A 23,663-nucleotide genomic window follows, 5' to 3' on the forward strand; every position below is an offset into this window, starting at 1 on the left:
GAGGCCAGACCAGAAGAGCCAGAGCCTCACTGCCTTGTTCCTCGGGAACCACAGGCACCTCCTGCTCAAGGGTGCAGGACCCATGGGACCAGAAAAAGGCCACAGACCCTATCTCCCTTCATGGACCCTCTGCTGTCGTGGAGACAGCATGGGCTCTGGAGTCACATGGTCATGGATTCAAATCCTGCTACCACTGAATAGTTGCCTAGCCTTGATCAAGTTACTTCAACCCCAGCCGCCTCCTCTGAAAACTAGAGAGAACAGCATTTGCTTCATCAAGCTATTGTGAGGTTCCCAGGATGGGAAGGACCTAATATTTCTGGTCCAGCACTTGGTGAATGGCGGTGCTCAAGTTCTCGTTCCCCCTTCCCCTCTGACCCCTCTTCCTCTCACCAGATTCTCAGCTCCCACACCTCCTTACATCCCACGCTTTTCTACCTCTGTGCATTTGCTCCTGTTCTTCCTGCCCATAGCACGGCCACCCTACTCCCCCACTTCATCGTGGCCAAATCCTCCTACTTTTCCACAGAATCAAGTAGCCTTCCCTCGTCTTTCTCCCCCTCTACGCTGCATTTCACTCCCTCCTTTGTGTAAGACCTCCTTTGTACAGGACTGCTCCCTTACTTGACCACAAACTCCATGAAGACAGGATCTGCTCTGTGATCTTCGTTACATCCCCTGAAGCATCTTGAACTTTGCAAGTGCTTGAGTATTTACTAACTGAATGAGTGAAGAGGCAAATGGCACGTGCACCCCACATGGTTTCATCTTTAAGTCAGGAAGAGGAGTGGACTGCAAGGGCCTCAGTTCCTGGGCACCACATAAGGCCTGTAGAAGGATGACAGGGCACCCTGGCCTTGCCTTTCTGGGAACCCATTTTACAGGATGCTGGCCACCCACAAGGTGAGCCTGTGTGCCCAGGTGACCAGAAGTCCTGCTCAAACAAGTGAAATCCGAGGGGACCCCAGGTCTGGAACAACTCTGGACTCCAAGCCTAAAAACTACCCGGCAGCCATGTGCATATTCATCACCACTTTTGTTTCAGCCCAGGCCATGCCATCAGTGCCTTCTCACTGTCCTAATGGAAAGGCTGGCACCCCAGGCTTCCTGGCCTCCAACAGGCAGCGGGCAGAAGCAGGCCTCCTCAGCGTCAGCTCTTCCTGGGAGCTTAGGTTTCCAGGATGACACAGGCTGCGGATTCTGACAGATGAAGACTGAGGAGGAGGCATGTCCTGGGGCAGGAGCTAGGCGGGGGACGGAGAAAGCCAGCAGAGCCACAGGCTCCACCAGCCTGGCCCTGGCCCTGCTCCACCGCTGCACCGTGGTTCCTTCTGGAAGGGCAGCATTGGGACTGAGCACACACCACTTCCCAGAAGCTACCTCGCAGGCTGTGGTAGTATTATTTTACTATTACCTTAAATGGACAAGACTCCAGTGTGTAGTTAACACAAGAATGCCGCCCCTCCTCCTCTCTCTCCAGAGAGAAGTGCACCGACCCTCAGCTTCCCCCTTCCTTCCTTCATGAATAACAAGCTCCATCATTCAGGTGTGGCCAGTAATTTTTAGCTCACACAGTACTTCCACATCCATCATCTCCCTTGGCCCCCTGAGCCACCCTGCAAGGTCTGTAGGATGGGACTCACGTTCCCCAGTCTACAGAAGGGAAAACCCATGTTCCAAGAGGTTAAATCACTTGCTTACGGTCAAACACCTAGAAGGTGGCTGGGCTGAGGAAGAAATGTGTGCCATCTGTCTCCTCCCGAAGAGAGTTTCTGGAGCTCTGGATTGTTCCCCGGGGAACTGTGATGTCTTTCCTAGAGAGGTGGAGGCCCTCAGAGTAGGGCAGGACCCCCAGGGCAGTGCTGACATGCCACCAGCACAGGCTCAGTAGAAGGCCTGCGTGTGGCCTCTTACTGAGTGACAGCCTTTCATCTTTTTCTTTGGCTCTGGCTTGTGGCTGCCAAGGGAGAGCATCTCCAAATAAAAATGCCAAAAATGGTTCTGTCTGACCCAACCTGGGAGAAATCTGAGATGTGAGGGATGCACACATGGCCCCCACCATGAGGAGACCTAGACAGAGCTGGGCTTTGGAAAGAGCATCTGTCTGTGAGGCACAAAGTCCTAGTGACTGTGTGGATGCCGTGTGAACTCTGATGGGGCTAATTCTACTATTCCACATCCCATTCTTGGGCCTGGAGAAGGAAGCTGGCCCTGTTCCCCTCCTTCTAGTAATCAAGTGCCAAACATTCCACACAGCCTCATTTTCAAACAAAGAGAATAAAGATGTTAAAGAACAACACAGATGCAAGAACTTCCCCCACAAACTGTGAACCTAAGAACATAAGCATCACCTGTGGGGTCGGGGCCAGGATGAACCCATTCAGCCAGCAATTGTACTAAAGATAGGCTTCAACCCATCGAGCTGGGCTCCTGGGAGCTCCCCAGCCCACCAATGCTCATTTCTCCAACTCCCACAGAGCCTCGTAAGCCATGCTTTCAATCCAGCCCCTCCAGAAGTTGAATAAAATGTTCCAAGAGACTGTCAGAGTTGCCATTTAGCTGGAGTGCAATTAGAATGGACGGGACATCAGCCAGGAGAGGGATTTATTAGGTTTTTGTTGTTGTTGTCATTTTGTCTTAAACAATACTCCTGCAGCAGCTCTTTCTTTCATCATGATCAAAGCAAGCACGGTCATTCCCTCTGGCATGGCTCCTCCAACCCAGCTGGCTGGATACAGGGACCTGTTCTCAGGAACAAGGAGCATCTCCAGGCCAGCAACAGCCCGTCCATTCCAGAGGGCTGATGCCCATCTGATCACCGGTTACTCGGTGTCACAAGATAGATGTGTTCCCTTCTCCTCGCTGTTCCTTCTTCTTACTTGGCACTGCTCCTTTTCCCTCTCTCCGCCCGCCCCAACATGGAAACACTGTGTCCCCGATCAGATAAAGCCAGCACAAGTGTGTGGGGCAGAAGGCAAGCAGCACAGAGGGAGGAGAGAAGGGATCACGTCCCAAATGTTTCCCACTCACCTCCCGGGGCAATGGCCATCGTTCCCGCAGAGGCACTGGCCAGTTTCTCGGACACACAGGGCTACCTGACCAGGGAAGGCCACGGCGAGGCGGTACAGTTGCTAGTCTGCAGAGCAAAGGGAAGACTATCCCTGCCCCTCGCTGCCCCGCCCATGCAAGTGGGGTCCACCAGGCTGCCATCCTGCCCTACAAGCTGTGCTTCAGTTGCAACATGTATCACACACTCCAGCAGACACCAGCCTCAGCCGCCTCCCACACCACTTCTGCCCCTTGGCGATTAGCACCCAAGTGGTGAAGTGCAGCCCTGTGGCAACACAGTCTCAGTGACACCACCCATGGATGGGATGGACACCGGCCCATCTCTCCTGTGAAAGTCTGGTGTCCCCAGGTGAACAGGCTCCCTAGGTCCACACCTGAGGCCAGCACCTAAGACAGGTATCACCTGTCACACTGAAATTCAAGTCCACTTCTCCCAAGAGGCCTTTTCCAGCTAACTTCGTTCATCTTCTAGCTCAGAGGTTCTCAAAGTTTAATGGGCAGCAGAATGACCTTAGAGAGCTGGTTATCCATGCAGATAACCAGGCCTCACTCCCCAAGGCCTGCATCTTTAACAAGTTCCCCAGATGAGTCTGAAACGGTGATCTACCTGCTCTGTCCCTGCCCTCCTCTCTTACTTCACTGAACTATTTTGGTTGAATTCTAGAGTGCACCTCATTTCCCACACATCTTCAGAGTCCAGTAGGGAGGAGGATTCTGAGTCCAGAATTAGAAGAGTCTCCTGGAAGGTAAAGGGAGGTCCCGCCTGCCCTCAAGGCCCAACAGAGGGCCCCAGACAGAGAGGCTGAGGAGCTGCCAGCCAGGAGGCAGAGAATCAGGCTCATCTCTCCACAGGCTCCAGAAAGCATTCATCTGTACAGTGGCTTTAAATGTCACCTCAAATATCAGGCTGGGCGGCAGGAGGGGAAGGTGGAAGCTAATTAGCCTGCCTTGTCCTACTTTTGTGATGCTTTCATCCTTGTTCACCTCTGACCTCCACTGGGATCTTTAAATCTCCCTTGGCAGGGGTAGCCTGGAGATGCCACACAACCCATCACCACACCAGGCTTTAAACCAAATAGCTAAGTAGGGGAAATGCAGTCCCTCTCTGACCCCTCCCCTGAGCATTTATTCCTCCCCCACCAATCACCAGAACCCCCATGTTGCCCTGAGTCTCCAACCACAGCACGTCACCCAACACCCCCAGCCTGGGCCCCAAGAGCTAGAGCCTTCCCCTCTTTTTATGCCTTTTCAAAGCTCACCCATCCTGGGCCTGTGAAAAGTATTGTGATAATCTCATCCCCTGTAAGGTTTTCATGATGAGAGCTTAATATTCAGACCCTCAGGGAATATTTACATTTTGGCAAAAATATTGTCTTAGGTCAAAGGAAACAAAACAAAGAACGAAAACAAAACCAGGCTCATAGATACAGAGAACAGATCAGTGGTTGCCACAGGTGGGCAGTGGAGGGTGGGTGAAGCGGGTCAAAAGGTACAAACTTCCAGTTGTAAAATACATAAGTCCTGAGGATGTAATGTGCAGCATGGTGACTACAGTTAATAACACTGTATTGCACATTATATAGTATTGTATGTCAACTGTACATCAATTTTTTTAAAAAAGGGAAATGGAAAAAAAAAATAGTATGGGGGCTTCCCTGGTGGCGCAGTGGTTGAGAGTCCGCCTGCCGATGCAGGGGACATGGGTTTGTGCCCCGGTCCGGGAAGATCCCACATGCCACGGAGCAGGTAGGCCCGTGAGCCATGGCCGCTGAGCCTGTGCTCCACAACGGGAGAGGCCACAACAGTGAGAAGCCCACGTACCAGGGAAAAAAAAAAAAAAAAATAGTATGGCATATTTATACCATCACCAGGAGTGCTAAGTTAACATTTTATTTTGAGGATTTTGCATATATATATTCTTAAGTCAAAGAGCTTAATTTGTGCAAATTATGATCTGGAATGACAAGTAAATTTATTCAACCATTAAAAAAAAAAAAAAGGAAGGGGAGAAGAAGTCCTGGCCTCAGATGAGCACTGGGGGTGGGGTATGCTGGGGGCAAGAAGGAGGGCCCATGACTCTCTTCCTTAAGCTCCATGGGCATTTGCCTGTCAGGTGACCTGATGAAGGCAACTCAAGGGACCTGTTGCCTCTTCTGCCTTTCTTGCTCGCTCCCCTGATCTCCCACTTCCTACCCAGAACATGGTTGGCTGCCCTCTCCAAATACCTAAATTTAAAGTAGTTCTTCTTGAAGAAAAAAAAAAACACAATAAATAGTTAGAGCAGACAACTCAGAACCTGACCCAAGGGGCCCAGCAATCCAGAGAGTTCATTATTGCCTCCTCTGTTTCCCTCACAGCCAGTGAGGGGCGTTTCCCTCTTGCCTCTACTAACAGCAGCTTCTTCACTCATCAAAGGAGGCAGGGTGCCTCAGTGACCTAAGGGCCATCAAGTCTGGGGGCCGTTCACTCCCCTGAGGTTTGGCTTCTCTTAACTGTTCCTCCCATCTCTCATTTCCCACAGTGCACCAACTTAGAATCAGGAAAACTTAAGTTGTCAGTCACCACAGCTGAAACCTCATGCCTCACTCAGCCTGTGGGGAGCCCTACTGTGGAGAATTCCCTCCCTCCTCTCCTCATCCCATGCCTTCTCCATCTCCTCTGACAGCTTTTCCAAACAGCCCCCCTCAGCAAATCTGCCCAGGAAAATCAGGCACCAGACTACAATGACTGCAGTTGATAATAATGAATGTGAAGTTCAACAGGATCAAAAAGAGCCCACTGTACCATCAAAGAAATACTAAATTTTGACTAGCATATATCTAGAACAAAACTTTTTTTTCCCATAACTGTTGCGTTTTTTTATTTTTTGGAAAATGTATAATTTGTGTGTGTTCCATAAGGCAAACAGAATATTTGACTCACCTGAATGCCCTGACACCCACTCTAACACACACGCACCAGAGTAGCTGCACACTAGCCAATTTGAATTCTCTCTTGACTCTTATTTTTAAAAAGAAAAGAATCAATTGCCATGATCACTTTACTTTTTGGCAAATGAATTCTGCTTATGGTCTTAAAAATAACTGATTCCCATAAATTCTATAACTAATCTCTTTATGATCTGTTTATCCGGTTAATCTGAAACCTTCTAGGTGTTGGGAAAGAGCCTGAGCTGAATGAGACTAACTAGGTTCAAATCCAAAATATTTTTCTAGCTAACTAACTTGAGGCAAATGACTTAACTTCCCTAAATCTCAGTTTCTTCATCTTTTGGATGAAGATAAGGCTGACCTTACCAAATCAGGACAAGCTGCATGAGGAAAAAACAAAATAACATATAAAATACCAAGCACTGTACCTTACCTAACACAGCAGGCGCTTTATAAATTTAGTGCATTCTCCTACGATAGAAAACAAGCTCATGCCAGGTTGAAATCCTCAATCCATGGGATCTAAGTGGACAGATAAGCCAGTAAAAAAAAAAAAAACACACATAGGGCAGACAGCAGAAGCAAGAAGAACTACAATCCTGCAGCCTATGGAACAAAAACCACATTCACAGAAAGACAGACAAGATGAAAAGGCAGAGGGCTATGTACCAGATGAAGGAACAAGATAAAACCCCAGAAAAATAACTAAATGAGGCAGAGATAGGCAACCTTAACGAAAAAGAATTCAGAATAATGATAGTGAAGATGATCCAGGACCTCAGAAAAAGAATGGAGGCAAAGATCAAGAAGATGCAAGAAATGTTTAAAAAAGACTTCGAAGAATTAAAGAACAAACAAACAGAGATGAACAATACAATAACTTAAATGAAAACTACACTACAAGGAATCAATAGCAGAATAACTGAGGCAGAAGAACGGAAAAGTGACCTGGAAGACAGAATGGTGGAATTCACTGCTGCAGAACAGAATAAGGAAAAAAGAATGAAAAGAAATGAAGACAGCCTAAGAGATAACTGGGACAACATTAAACGCAATAACATTCACATTATAGGGGTCCCAGAAGGAGAAGAGAGAGAGAAAGGACCCGAGAAAATATTTGAAGAGATTATAGTCGAAAACTTCCCTAACATGGGAAAGGAAATAGCCACCCAAGTCCAGGAAGTGCAGAGAGTCCCATATAGGATAAATCCAAGGAGAAACACGCTGAGACACATAGTAATCAAATTGGCAAAAATTAAAGACAAAGAAAAATTATTGAAAGCAGCAAGGGAAAAATGACAAATAACATACAAGGGAACTCCCATAAGGTTAACAGCTGATTTCTCAGCAGAAACTCCACAAGCCAGAAGGGAGTGGCATGATATACTTAAAGTGATGAAAGGGAAGGACCTACAACCAAGATTACTCTACCCGGCAAGGATCTCATTCAGATTTGATGGAGAAATCAAAAGCTTTACAGACAAGCAAAAGCTAAGAGAATTCAGCACCACCAAACCAGCTCTACAACAAATGCTAAAGGAACTTCTCTCAGTGGGAAACACAAGAGAAGGAAAGGACCTACAAAAACAAACCCATAGCAATTAAGAAAATGGTAATAGGAACATACATATTGATAATTACCTTAAACATGAATGGATTAAATGCTCCAACCAAAAGACACAGGTTCGCTGAATGGATACAAAAACAAGACCCATCTATATGCTGTCTACAAGAGACCCATTTCAGACCTAGGGACACATACAGACTGAAAGTGAGGGGATGGAAAAAGATATACCATGCAAATGGAAATCAAAAGAAAGCTAGAGTAGCAATACTCATATCAGATAAAATAGACTTTAAAATAAAGAATGTTACAAGAGACAAGGAAGGACACTACATATTGATCAAGGGATCAATCCAAGAAGAAGATATAACAATTATAAATATATATGCACCCAACATAGGAGCATCTCAATACATAATGCAGCTGCTAACAGCTATAAAAGAGGAAATCAACAGTAACACAATAATATTGAGGGACTTTAACACCTCACTTACACCAATGGACAGATCATCCAAACAGAAAATTAATAAGGAAACACAAGCTTTAAATGACACAATAGACCAGATAGATTTAATTGATATTTATAGGACATTCCATCCAGAAACAGCAGATTACACTTTCTTCTCAAGTGCGCACGGAACATTCTCCAGGATAGATCACATCTTGGGTCACAAATCAAGCCACAGTAAATTTAAGAAAAGTGAAATCATATCAAGCCTCTTTTCTGACCACAACGCTATGAGATCAGAAATGAATTACAGGGGGGAAAAAAAACGTAAAAAACACAAACACATGAAGGCTAAACATTACACTACTAAATAACCAAGAGATCACTGAAGAAATCAAAGAGGAAATCAAAAAATACCTAGAGACAAATGGCAATGAAAACACGACAATCGAAAACCCATGGGATGCAGCAAAAGCCGTTCTAAGAGGGAAGTTTAAAGCTATAAAAGCTTACCTTAAGAAATAAGAAAAATCGCAAATAAACAATCTAACCTTACACCTAAAGGAACTAGAGAAAGAAAAACAAACAAAACCCAAAGTTAGCAGAAGGAAAGAAATCATAAAGATCAGAGCAGAAATAAATGAAATAGAAACAAAGAAAGCAACAGCAAGGATCAATAAAACTAAAAGCTGGTTCTTTGAGAAGATAAACAAAATTGATAAACCATTAGCCAGACTCATCAAGAAAAAGAGGGAGAGGACTCAAATCAATAAAATTAGAAATGAAAAAGGAGGGCTTCCCTGGTGGCACAGTGGTTGAGAGTCCGCCTGCCGATGCCGGGGATGCAGGTTCGTGACCCAGTCCAGAAAGGTCCCACGTGCCGCGGAGCGGCTGGGCCCTGTGAGCCGTGGCCGCTGAGCCTGCACATCCAGAGCCTGTGCTCCGCGACGGGAGAGGCCACAACAGTGAGAGGCCCGCGTACCGAAAAAAAATAAAAAAAATAAAAAAATATATATATAAATAAATAAAAAGAAAAAAAAGAAATGAAAAAGGAGAAGTTACAACAGACAAGGCAGAAATACAAAGCATCCTAAGAGACTACTACAAGCAACTCTATGCCAATAAAATGGACAACCTGGAAGAAATGGACAAATTCTTAGAAAGGTATACCCTTCCAGAGACTGAACCAGGAAGAAATAGAAAATATGAACAGACCAATCACAAGTAATGAAATTGAAACTGTGATTAAAAGTCTTCCAACAAGAAAAAGTCCAGGACCAGATGGCTTCACAGGTGAATTCTATCAAAACATTTAGAGAAAAGCTAACACCCATCCTTCTTAAACTCTTCCAAAAATTTGCTGAGGAAGGAACATTCCCAAACTCATTCTATGAGGTCACCATCACCCTGATACCAAAACCAGACAAAGATACTACAAAAAAAGAAAATTACAGACCAATATCACTGATGAATATAGATGCAAAAATCCTCAACAAAATACTAGCAAACAGAATCCAAGAACACATTAAAAGGATCATACACCATGATCAAGTGGGATTTATCCCAGGAATGCAAGGATTCTTCAATATATGCAAATCAATCAATGTGATACACCATATTAACAAATTGAAGAATAAAAACCATATGATCGGGCTTCCCTGGTGGTGCAGTGGTTGGGAGTCCGCCTGCCAGTGCAGGGAACACTGGTTCGTGCCCCGGTCCAGGAAGATCCCACGTGCCGCGGAGTGGCTGGGCCCGTGAGCCGTGGCCGCTGGGCCTGCGCGTCCGGAGCCTGTGCTCCACAACGGGAGAGGCCACGACAGTGAGAGACCCGCGTACCACAAAAAAAAAAAAAAATATGATCATCTCAATAGATGCAGAAAAAGCTTTTGACAAAATTCAACACCATTTATGATAAAAACTCTCAAAAAGTGGGCATAGAGGGAAGCTATCTCAACATAATAAAGGCCATATACAACAAACCCACAGCAAACATCATTCTCAATGGTGAAAAGCTGAAAGCATTTCATCTAAGATCAGGAACAAGACAAGGATGTCCACTCTCACCACTATTATTCAACATAGTTTTGGAAGTCCTAGCCACGGCAATCAGAGAAGAAAAAGAAATGAAAGGAATCCAAATTGGAAAAGAAGAAGTCAAACTGTCACTGTTTGCAGATGACATGATACTATACACAGAGAATCCTAAAGATGCCACCAGAAAACTACTAGGGCTAATCAATGAATTTGGTAAAATTGCAGGATACAAAATTAATGCACAGAAATCTCTTGCATTCGTATACACTAATGATGAAAAATCTGAAAGAGAGATTAAGGAAACACTCCCATTTACCATTGCAACAAAAAGAATTTAAAAAAAAACAATGTCAGCTTTGCCACTGAGGACAGCTGTAAGCCAAGTGGCCCTTGTGAAGTCCTGAGTTAGGGACAAGTCATGACTCCAAATCCTCTGGCTCTCTACCTGCCCTTCAGGTGGGGACAGATTCCTATATCTTATTTGCCCAACTTCCCTAGCTCTTCTGGCTTCCTCCCTCTGCCCTAACACAGTCTGCAAAGTTCTAACAGAGATTCAATTATGAGAAATCCTTTGACTATGCCCACATGAACCACGTGGATGACCCTCAGTACTGAGGAGATGGAAAACTTTACGGAGTTCCCTGATGGAGTTTCCAAGTAGTAAACGCCAATGATTTGGCTTCCCTAGAAGTCCATCAATCCTAGGACTTCCCTTCCCTGGTTGTGCAGTGATTAAGAATCCACCTGCCAATGCAGGGGACACAAGTTTGATCCCTGGTCTGGGAAGATCCCACATGTCGCGAAGCAACTAAGCCCATGCACCACAACTACTGAGCCTGCACTCTAGAGCCCACAAGCCACAACTACTGAGCCCATGTGCCGCAACTACTGAAGCCTGCGTGCCTAGAGCCCATGCTCAACAACAAGAGAAACCACCGCAATGAGAAATGAGAAGCTCGCACACCGCAATGAAGAGTAGCCCCCGCTTGCCACAACTAGTGAAAGCCCACACGCAGCATTGAAGACCCAACGCAGCCAAAAAATAATTAATTAATTATTTTTTTAAAAGTCCATCAGTCTTGGCCTCAAAGCATGCACACAGGAAAGCCTAGTTAAAGACATCCATGTAGGGTCTTCCCTGGTGGTGCAGTGGTTGAGAATCCGCCTGCCGATGCAGGGGACACAGGTTCGTGCCCCGGTCCGGGAAGATCCCACGTGCCGCAGAGCGGCTGGGCCCGTGAGCCATGGCCGCTGAGCCTGTGCGTCCGGAGCCTGTGCTCTGCAACGGGAGAGGCCACGACAGTGAGAGGCCCGCATACCACCAAAAAAAAAAGACATCCATGTAAAACAGCCAACTATACAACTCCAAGAAGAAAAACTTTTACAGTCTTAGGGTGGGAAGATTTTCCTAAGCGAGACACAAAGCTCAACATACTGGCTTTTATATGCATTTTTTTCAATCTCTGGAGGGATATACAAGTCACCTAAGGAGAACAGGGGATGGACAACAGCATTGAAAAGGAATACTTTTCACTAGATACTTTTTTTTTTTTACACCTTTTGAATTTTGACCCTTGCACTGTACTTAACTTTTTAAAGGACATTTTAAGATGATGCTGTCAAGAATAAATAAAACTGTTCTTTGAGTCTAGCTGCCATGATGTGAGAAGCCCAAGCCACATGGAAAGACCACATTAAGGAGAACCAAGGACCCATACTGAGAAGCCCAGCTAGTCCCAGCCCCACCTACACCAACTGCCATCCACATAAGTGAGGCCACTTTGTATCTTCCAGCCATCCCAGCAGACACCACATGAAACAGAACTAACTGTCTGCTCAACCCTCACGATCATAAGAAATGGTAAATTGTTGCTGTACGCCACTACAACTGGGAGTGGTTTGTCACAGTGTAAAGATAAATGAAACAGGGAGTCATTGGTAAATGGAGAGACATTAAAGCCACAAGACTGAATGAGATCACAAGGAAGTATTGAAAAGGACTGTACTTCATTTCGTCTAGAAGACAGAAGCATGTCTAGTCTCAGGACCATATCTGTCTGTCTGTCTATCTATCTATCTTGGAACTTGAATTCTGAAGACAGTGTTGTCACAGGGGTGTCTAACATGCTTGCTTGAATTTTTAAAAGAAGTCAGATTTTCTCTGACAGGAAGTAAATATGTCTGATTTGGCTGCTTTCTTTGACAATGAGAGCTGCCTTTTCCAATTCATTAAATTTCCAGCTCCAAGATTTTTAAGAAAATATATTTAAAACCTGTATACGATATACAACACTCTAGAAGATATTTTATTTGCAACCACTTAAACTTATGGTAAAAAAAAATGTTTAATGTCAGCTTAGATATGTGAGGGGAGTATGTAGTTCTCAATATGCTTTTAGGGCATACATAAACAAAAAAGTCTGAAACCTACTGAGCTGTGTATGGCATACCCACATGATGGAATATTATACAGCTGTTAAAAATAATAAGGTTTTCTGCAAATAGATATGAAAAGATCTTCCAAGCATACTGTTGGGTTAAAAATGCCAGGCACAGAACGATAAAGTTAGTATTCACTCAGTTTTGATAAGAAAGTGGTAAAATAAGGATGGATTCAGATTTCCGTATATTTAAAAAAAGAAACACTGGAAGGATTCACAAGAAAATAACACTGATAGTTACCTATGGAAGGAGGGGGCTGGGTAGATAGGCATAAGGTCGTATTTGATATTGTATTAATTTTTTTAAAAATAATCTTCTATATCTTTCTAAATTTATTTATTTATTTTTTGGCTGTGTTGGGTCTTCATTTCTATACGAGGGCTTTCTCTAGTTGTGGCAAGTGGGGGCCACTCTTCATCACAGTGCGTGGGCCTCTCACTATCGCGGCCTCTCGTGTTGCAGAGCACAGGCTCCAGACACACAGGCTCAGTAGTTGTGGCTCACGGGCCCCGTTGCTCCGCGGCATGTGGGATCTTCCCAGACCAGGGCTCGAACCCGTGTCCCCTGCATTGGCAGGCAGATTCTCAACCACTGCACCACCAGGGAAGCCCTGTATTAATTTTTGAACAATGGTAATGTATTATATCCATGGATTTTTTTAAGTCCTCAGAAAAAAAAAAAAAGGATTGTATAAAATTGCAAAAACATGAACAACGTTAAAAGATAATCTAGGAGACAAATATTTGCTACACTGCAACAAAACATCACATAAAGGATTAATACCTCGAATTTACAAAGAGCTCCTAAAAACCAGTAAGAAAAAGTTAAACAACCCAGTATAAAAATGAGTTAATAAGAACAGGTAATTCACAGAAGAAGAAACAAATGATTGATAAAAAGTAAAAAGATGCTAACCTCTACTAATGATCAGGGAAATGCAAATTAAAGCATAGCAGCATGCATATTTTACCTATCATATTGGAAAATATATATACATAACCCGGCAGGAGAGTATATTGATGTAACATTTTTAGAAATCAATTTGGCAATACCTATCAACATTTCTAAAGTGCATAGTCTTCAATCCAGCAATTCTACTTATAAAATCTCACCTATTGCACTTACACAAACGTTTCAGTGTATTCTGTAAAAAAAACAGCAAAAAAACTGGAGATAACCTAAAAATCCAACAATAAGGAACTAGTAAAATAAATTATGATACAATCTATATTATACTTTGAAATCATCATAAAGGACAAGCAATTTTACACATAGTGACATTTAAGGAGGCAATTGTTGGGTAGGAGAATACAATTTGCAAGATAATTTAAAATAATTTGTATTATTCCATTTTTTGGTGAGAATAGATATGGAATATAAATATACACATACACACTATGAATATGTATTTCAACGTGCATAGAAAAGGAGTTCTGGTAGGATATAACACCAAACTGTTAACAGTGGTTATCCCTAGGAGATAGGGGTAGGTGGTTAGAGAATAGTATTTTATAAAATTTTATGTTGTTATAATTTTTTATCATAAGCATTTGTTACTTTGGTAATTTTCAAACCATTGCAGGCTGACTGAAGTAGGAGCTCAGACCTTTTCTGAAAGCTGAGAGGTCCCTGAGGGCCAGAACAGCAAGTTCCTTCTCCACTTCCCACTCACAGGGTCTGGAATGTGAGATGGTCCCCAGAGAACCCACAGGCCATCATAAGCAAGTCCCTGGACTCATGCACCCATCCACTGGCTGGCAGAGGCAGTTCCTCCCACACTTTGCTCCACTCCTTGCTTACCACAGGGATCGGATGGGTGCTTCGTGACCTCAACGAGCACTCAGTACAACCCAACTCTTCTCAGCCTGTTCGATTGCCAGCTACTTAGACATCTTGTGGGACTTTGGTCAGAGATGGCAACTGTGTTTCATCTCAAGTTCCAGGGCAGTGATTGTCTGGAGCTTTGTGTTAAATCAAGTTACTATCTTCCCCTTTGTATCAGTAAATATCTTTGAGACTATGTGGGGATGGAGAGGGTGGGGGGGGACACGACGGACCCTGAGGCCACAGGCAGGAAGGATGTGTAAAGAGTGGCACGACTGTCAATTAGTGACAGCTGCCAAGAGAAGGCTGGAAGAGCCTTAGCACATGGGCTGGCAAGTCTGCCATCCCTGCCCTGGAACAGTGGGCTCTGACTCACTAACACTGATTCTCTCAAATCCACCATCTCTACTGGGAGTGTTGTTACTTTGGCAGCTGGAGACTGAAGCCCGGGGGCACTGAGGGTGAAGGAAGGTGACAGCTCACTATGGCTGTGTCATAAGTGCTGTGTCCATCAGAAGACAGGGACAGGGGGAAGGCGAGGAGAGCCTGAGGAAGGGGAAGGACCCACTAACAGGTGGAGTTGTGCGCCAAAAAGCTTCAGATGAAAGGCTCTGAACATCTGGGTACAGTGCAGGCCCAGAGCCTGGGTTCCATCTGTCAGGTCTTACCAAGTTCCTTAACCCAAGGACACGCAGTTTTACCCATGAAAGAACACACCTTTCACAATTGTGAACCATCCAAGTGCCCTGTTCATTGGGAATTCACTCATCTTCCCTATCCCCGCAACCAAAACCAGAAAAAACCCAAAGCCAAAAAATTCTCAGAACTTCACGTGTTGTAACTAAAAACACTCAATAAACAAAGCCAGCCCTTGGGCTCCCTTGGGAAGTAATTGTCTAAGAATGTTTCTTTTCTTTCAGCTGGTGAGAGAGAGACAGACGTGCTAAGGCTGTGTGGAGCTCATCTTGAAAGCATTAATTTTTCCAAACACCAACATGCAGTTCCTGTGCTTTTCCCGAGCGAGGGGCAGCGGGCTGTGAGGAGGCTGCAAGGACGCCCCTCTGAGCAGGGTCTGCCTGTGGGGGTTCAGAGGAAGGGTCATTACCTGCCACAGTTAGGGGCTGCCCAAGGCCTGTGAGGGCACTGATGCCTTGGGGTGGATCACTCATTTCCAAAATGGGAAGAGAGAAAACAGAACCAATACCTCTGCCCCTTTTCAGGCCCGTTCTCCAGGGGCCCAGGGGCAATCAGGTAAAACGTTCTTCTTCCTCACACATTCCTCACCACCTGTAGCCCCGACAATCACACACAAGTGGCCTAGCACTGGGAAAGGGTGCCCAGTTTGGGTGATAGAGGTCTTTAAACCATTTCTCCTTCTTCTCTTCCCCATTTAGGGATGGTAGTCCAGAGTGGAGGCTGCAATCTGGTCACCCAAAGTTTAACTGTTCTTTGTTGTCCCAAGTCCATTCTCCCCAGGAGGCTGGGGACACTCTGCTCTGCAGTCTGTTCATAGAGGACAAGACACAACAAACCATCTACAGCGGCAAGGGAAAGTCTCATCGCCTGCCTGTTGAAGTCAGACGTGACAATTAGGATACACCAGAAGCCCTGACAGTCTTTACTGGACATTCTCCAAGTGGACTGCCACCACTGGGGCCTATGCATATCCAGCAGCATGCCAGGATTCCCACTGGGGATCACCCCCACCCAGGCTTAAATGCTGTATCACCACCAAGACTTCATACGCCAGTTCTACCACTGACTACTTCTGTGAGACTGTTCAAGTTACTTCACTTCCTGTGCCTCTGTTTTCTTTTCTGTAGAATGAGAGTGATACTAATAGTATTTAAATAAGTTAACAAATACAAAGGGCTTAAAGTAGTACCTAGCACACAGTGAGCACTATATATGTGTTTATGATTATGATTATTATTAACTGTCCAGCCTTCACTCTCCATGCTCAGCTAGCTCTTCCTTTTGGTCCACTGCATGTACTCTTCCCATGCTTTGGAACATTGTTTCCTACCTGTCATTATCTAAGCTATCTGTGCTAATTCTCTAAGTCTCTAGAAGGCCTTCCCTGCCCCATCTAGCTGGGCTGGGTATCCCTGCATATGTACCCATCATACCCTGTTCTTTCTCGGTATCATATTAAATCCGTTATACATCAGATTATATTCCAATTGTCTATATGTCTCCTCAGCCAGGTCCCATTCATTGCTGTATCTCTAGTGCCTCACACAGAGAAGGCAATCAATAAACATGTGTTCAATGAATGAATGAATGAATGATTGAATGAGGAATAGATAAAGGGAAGCTTTCATTTGTTCAACAAGCATTTAACAGGTGTCTACTCTATGTCATATCCTGGACTATGCCTGGAAATATATGAAGAAGCAGAACACCCAGGAGGCTCCCCAAGAATTCACAGTTTGAAAAGCAGAGCTTCTGCCTTCTAGCAGTAACTCAAGAGAAAATAGGAGATAGGTGTAGCTAGGAGGTCACCAGGTCCCAGAGAGAAGGGGTGGCTCTTGGAGGGAAATACAGGTTTGCCCAGAGTGGGTCTGTTTAACTTGAAGCAAGCAACAGAAGCCCTGAACCTAAGATTCTGTTTATTTTCCCTGTATTTGAAGAATAAATGTAGCTTTGCAAGACCGGTAGAAAACAAAAGGTGAATTCTTCTTTATGAGGGTGGTTTATTTACCCAAGTACTATCAATCAAACTCTTCCTAGAGAAACACTGGTCAGTTCATTGCATCCATGCTGTCTGCAGACTTGTCTTCACCAGACTGTAAATGCCTACAGACAGAGACCATAGTTAGCGCATTTTTGTACCCCACCCCACTCCTGCCTGCCATTGGCACCTAGCGCCTAGCACAGAGCCTTATCCAGGGTAAAGGAACATTGCAGATGCAAACGGGGAACAGCTCACTCATTTTGTATCATTTCTTCCCTTCTGCATTCTCACTATGTTTTTATGTTTGTTTTGTTTATTAGCTTACGGGAAAAGAAAAAATAAACATCAGGAGTTAAAGGAGTACTTGTTGTTCCTTCCTATTATTCTCTTCTGAAGCAGAACTGACACCACAAACATCCCGCCCCACAAATAAGGCCAGCTGTGGGATTTTGGAGATCTACTTGCCTGTAACTTTACCAGAAGCCTTTGATAGCTCAGGCTCACTGAAGGAAAAAAAGGAAACAGAATTTCTACTTATAGTAAGAAAAAGCCGAAGCAACTTTTTCCTTGGAGATTACATCATAGATACTTGAGGTTATGTTTTCCATACTAGATGCCCTAAAAATGAGGCAACAGAGGTTCTTTTCCTTAATGAAAAGTCCAAGCCTGGCCACCTCCAGAAGGGCAATAGAGCTCCCAAATCCCAGGCTGGGGAACGGAGGACTCCAGGGACCACCACCCTATGCAGTTGAAGCCATGTGACTGTACATCTGTCCCGAGGATTTTCAGAGTTGCAATACCTTCACCCTCCATCACCCACTCCAGGACTCTGGTCCCACCATCCTTATCATTTTGAGGGTCATCTGTGGCACGTCATAAATACAAACTTCAAAGCCAGATAAAAGTGAGTTGGAAATTATCTGTCTCATGATTTCCATTCTTCTTACGGATAAGGCAGTAAGTAAGCTAATAAGGCCTGTAACTCAGAAAATGTCTTTTTACCACGAGAACTAGATTGAGAAAATAGGTGCCCGTGGCTGTGTGTCAATGCACGTGTCCAAGTACCTACACCTGTGGGTGTATCCATGTGACTATATCTCTGTATACTGTAAATTAGCCTGAATAACACTGGAAATATAACCGTAGGTACTGAGCTTATCACTAAGGCTGCTGTGTCTCTGCCACCATACACAGTCTCCCTGGGAGACCAACTAGTTTGGGAACATACAGGTAAGAAGGGTAATTTGAGAACAGATAGCTTATTTCTTCCTAATATCTTTGAGTTGGAATGAACACTTTCCATGGAGGTACATAAAAACATTGCTCATTAAAGTGTTACCCGCATATACTTTAAATGACACTCATCTTCGGCAATGTATATCATCCTCATTTCCCTCCGTGACAGGCACACGAGGGTGGGTGGGCAAGAGAACATTATATAGTGTGCGTCTGGATCTCTGCTAAACGTTTGGCAAATGTCCTCCACAATATTCTTGTAGATAAGATAGAGAAAAATGAACAGGATAAGAGTACAGTTGGATGGAATTGCTGTAGATAAATTGCAGGACCCAAAGAGTGTTTATTAGGACAATACAGTGAGCTTTAGGTGGGATGCAGGTCTCTGGTGGTAGCCACAAAGCTCTTCCCTTGACTGTTGTGTTTGACTGAGAAAAAAAAAAAAAGTTCCTAAGATGACAAGATGAAAGATATGCTTATAGTATGAACAGATGATACAAAACTGGTATAGTGAGCTTAATATTGTAAGAGATGACCAAAATCAATATGTAAATTTATCTTAGCAGATTTGAACACCAGGTCAAAATTAACAAAGGCAAGCTTTATGCCTGAGATCTACATTTTAAAATAAAAAATGTACCTATCACTCACTCAGCAATTCCAGTCCTTTGTATCTACCCTAGAGAAATACTTGTGTATGTGCCTGCTTGTTCATGCACATTCACTGCAGCGCTGTTTATAATGGTAAAAAAAATAAATAAATAAAAGTAAAAGAAACAGAAACAACAGAAGAATTGCTAAGACAACTAGGGAATATCCACAGTGAGAAATACTATCCAGAAGATTTCCAAGACATGTCATTGCAGGAAAAAAAAAAGTTGCAAAATGATATGAGAAGCCTGATATATTAACCTCAGACATACACACACACACACACAGATATTTACAAAATTTCTACAGATATATAAAGATATAGATATACATATAAGCAAGTGCACAGAAAGGTCTGGAAGGTCCCTAATATCTGCTACCATGATCTACCTCCAGGGAGAAATTAATTGCTATGAAGTCAAAAAGGGCTTTCACTTTACCTGTAACATCTGAAATTCTGAATGTATTCTGTTAAACTGTGTGATTCAGCGTTCATTTTAAAGTCTTGCTTTTCGCTTTTTAAAAAAAAAGTTCAAAAATAGGGGGAAGGACACAAATTCTTGGGGTTTCCATTACCACAACCTAAGAGGTGTCAGCATTGTGTAAAGACTACAAAAAGCTAATTCATACCACACAGAGTGCATCTGAAGTCTGGCGTCCAGGTAGCCTGCAAGTACCAGGGATCACTTAGCTGATCAAGTCTGTAGCACTGTGTTGGATCGAAGCCTGGCAGCACAATTAAGCAGGGACACTGGCAAAGTAGAAAGCAACTAGGGGAAAAAAATGCCTATGGGGAGTCTGAAAAGCATGACTTCAGAATAACGATTGAAGGAACCACAATTGTTTAATCTCAAAACAGGATCATGGGGAGATAGGCTGCTTCAAATATTTGAAGGGTCATAATGCAGATGACACAGCAAACTTATATTGGGTTTTTCCAGGGGTAAAAACCAGGGTAAATAAAAACAAGTAATTCTTCCTATTAAAAATAAATAAAAGGAAGAAACATTCTGATAGAACGAATGACAACAGAACAGTCTGTCAGGCAAGATCATGAGCTCCCTGTTACTAGAGGCATTCAAGTAAGAGCTTCTATATGAAAAGATATTGGATTTAATTAGAAGCAAAACTATGTGATTTTTAAGATCTCTAACAACTTTAATATTTTCTGATTCCATATTTTGGCTGCAGAATCAATTTTCAATCAATTGTGTACCCCAATCAACTTCAAATCCCACAGGTGGTGTACTCTGCCACCAGGTGGCAGTAGATGCTTTGGACTCAGGATCCTAAACGTTAGCTGTGGTGAAAAAGAAATTAGCACAATTTTATATTTTTAAAAATAAAACTTTAGGGCTTCCCTGGTGGCGCAGTGGTTGAGAGTCCGCCTGCCGATGCAGGGGACGCGGGTTCGTGCCCCGGTCCGGGAAAATCCCACATGCCGCAGAGCGGCTGGGCCCGTGAGCCATGGCCGCTGGGCCTGAGCGTCCGGAGCCTGTGCTCCGCAGCGGGTGAGGCCACAACAGTGAGAGGCCCGCGTACCGCAAAAAAAAAAATAAAATAAAATAAAATAAAAATAAAATAAAACTTTAAAAAGAAAAGATACAAACATCAAGTCCAAAAGTAGCCTATTTCAAAGGAACCTGTAAGTATAATTCATATTTTTTCTGATTACTCCATCATAATGATTCTTAATCACCTGCTCTCCTCTTGTACATTTCCTTTGTACAGGGTCTACAAAGAGAACCTTATCTTCTTCTGTGGCCTCCTCTCTCTGGTGTCAAGTTTCCTGACTTGCACACAGTTCCAGGTCCCTGCGTCTTCTCCTAATGCAAAAATCTCCTCTGCTTCCTCCACAGCTGCAGAGCATGTCTGCTACTACAGTCTTTCTTCCAGACCCAAGCAGAAGACCTAACAGGAGGGTCAGAGAAACACCCCAGCCATTTCCTTGCTTCTAGTTTTCCTGCCCCTGTATCCACACAGCTGGAGCCACAAAACAAGAAAGCAACAAAAACAGAATAGACTGAGTAGCTGAATCTCCATACCCTGACAGCATGAAAGTATATGATTATCTTTTCCAAATTAGAAGACAATAATCTCCCACCCAGCTCTTAAAGAAAGGAGAAACTTTGCTTCTCTAGCCACAGCTGTCAGCTTGGGTGTTGCTTAAAATTTGAATACAATCAACAACCCTTGTCCCAGTCCCTAGCAACCTAAAACTATAACATTGCCTTGGTTACAGATCATTTCAGGAAACCTGGTTCTCAGAAAGCATTTCTATAAGAGCTTGTGAGTGAATGAAAACAAAGCAGATTTAAAGCAGTTTCTTCACAATAAACCATGTACCTGAGTCAAGGTCTTACTCATCCTTCTGGTCTCAGGTGAAACAACTCTTCTTCCAGAATGCTCTCAGTAGGCTAGGACTGTGTTGATTGCCCCTGCTATGTGCACCAACAGTACCCCACACCACCTGCCTTGGTCACAGCCCTGCCCCTGCCAGGCCACCGTCCTTACCACATTCACTTCAGTGGCCTCTGTACCGGCCCATTTCCTGGTTACACCGCAGGATTCATGAAGACCTAGACTGTATCTGTTTCTTTTACAACTGAATCCCCTGAACACAGTAGGACTATAAATATTCATGAAACTATCATAAACACACACATTATCAATTAACTACTTAATGTGGAGCCCAACTGAGGATAATATTCATCCATTCCACAAACTTCTCCTGAGCATCTTTTGTGCCAGTGTGGTATGAGATGTGTCAAACCCAGGCTCTGCCCTCAAAGAGCATGCAATGGAGGAAGTAAATCAAGACAAGTACACAAATACCTATGCTACAAAGTAGGCACAGCAAAACCAAAAAAGGATGGATAACAGAGAATGAAAAAATGGCCAAGGCAGTGGAACCAAGTAGTTCAAAGTAGCTGGAGCTAAGGCTGTGGGACAGGTAATACTGGTACCAAAGCCTGGAGGCCCCTGAATAATACCTTCAATTAAAGAATCAGTGTGTGTCAAGCTAAGTGCTTTATATTCATGATTTCATTTATTTCTTGAAACAATTCCGTGTAAAATCCTCCTGTTACAGAGAAGGAAACAGGCTCAGAGAAGTCAAGAAAACTGCCTAAGTTGGCACAGCCGGTAAGTGGCAGAGCTGGCATCTACACCTAGGTCAGACTGATGACTACTGCTGCAATACCATAGGGCTTTGGAGCCGGAGATGCCAACTTAAGGAACTGTTACTTTATCCAGTGGGCAATGCAGAGCCACTTTGAGTAGGAATATGCCACAGTCAAAGTTGGTGCTTGGGAACATTTATCAGACAGTAATGGAGCATGGGTTGGGAGCAGTCAGGCTTGAAGCCTACTGCAATGGTCCCAATGTTGTATCATGAAACTCCTGAACTGGGAGAGCAGCAGCAAGACTGGAAAGGTGGTTCCAAGCTGAAGAATCCAGGGCAAGAGTGGGGACAGTCTAGGATGATCCCAAAGTATACACCTGAGTGACAGAGGGCAGGGATTCGCAAGTGGCATATGCCTGCTTCTCTAGTGCCTCTGCATGCGTGCGTGAGTTTGTGGTGCCTGTGGGAAAGGACAGGAATGAGCACAGGCATGGGTGGAGCTCCAAAACGGGGGCAACCTAAATCCTCACCCCCACACCTCACTCTGCACTGCTGCTGCCTGCAAAAGCACCCTGAATTCCCCTAACCATCCTGCCCACTTGGAGCATCTGAGCCCTAGCAACTCACAAAAGCAATAATGTAGCACAAGGCATCAATCATGTCCACCCAGGTCTACTCTCCTCCAGCTAGCCTGCCCCAGCACAGAGAATACCTGGTCTCAAATCAGCACCAAGAAGCAGAAGAGTGCTAGACAGAGCTATAAGCTCCAGGCAGTAACCCTGACTCCCTGTAATCTTGGGCTGAAGGCTTAACCTCTCTGGATCTGTTTCCTCATCTGTAAGACAAGCAGTTTGGACCAAAGTCAAAAGTTGCACACTGGAGGCCCACAGGCCAAACTCATCCTGCTAATGGACTTTGACCAACGCAGTGTCTTTCAACTGAAGTAGTTTCAACACTTAAAAATCAGGCTACTGCACAAAGAAAATACCTGTCTGAATCCTGTCTGAAACACGAAGATATGGCAACAAGGAGCTCACATTCCCGTGTGGCATCCATCAGCTGGGGCTGAGTAGCTGCAGCCCCCCGAGATGAGGCCCCACTCTCCAGTCTGCCACCGTCCCCACCACTCTCTACTGCTCCCTGATACTCTCCACTCACCGTCTACACTTGGCCCATTTTGATATTTCAGGTTAATGGTCTGGCTCCTTTGGGCACCTGAGTTCATGACCCCTAAGAAGATGATGATCTAAAATATCATCATTGTGAGGCTCAGGAATTGGGGACAGTAAACAAAAGCACAGAGAAGCTGGCAGTGAACTCCCCACAGTGGCAGATGCGGGCCTCTCAGAGAGGCAGGGGCTTGCTGCAGCTGATGAGGGTTTATTAAAACCTCTGTCAGGCTTGCCCACCATCCCCACAGCCCCACCCCATCAAGGAGGAACTCACGGATGACATCAGCCTTGGACACAGTCAGAGAAAGCCCATCATGAAGCAATTTGCTTCCCCAGCCTCTCTAATTTAACAATTAGCTCAACAACCCTGGTCAGGCACTTGCTGCTGAAGCAGAGAAGTGATCCTGACCAGCAGCAGTTTCAGCCTAGAAGCTTCATGAGGTCCTTTCCCGCACTGCCCTCGCTTCAGCTGGGTCTGCCTCTCGGCTC

General features: G+C 44.4%; 1 protein-coding gene across 18 annotated transcripts in view; it reads right to left on the bottom strand.

Annotated features, from left to right (window-relative positions):
• Nucleotides 1–23,663, bottom strand: part of KALRN (kalirin RhoGEF kinase) — a 654,958-nt gene that overhangs the window by 590,967 nt on the left and 40,328 nt on the right. The window lies entirely within an intron of this gene.

Source organism: Kogia breviceps, chromosome 5 (assembly GCF_026419965.1).
Source record: "Kogia breviceps isolate mKogBre1 chromosome 5, mKogBre1 haplotype 1, whole genome shotgun sequence".
Lineage (NCBI taxonomy): Eukaryota > Metazoa > Chordata > Mammalia > Artiodactyla > Physeteridae > Kogia > Kogia breviceps.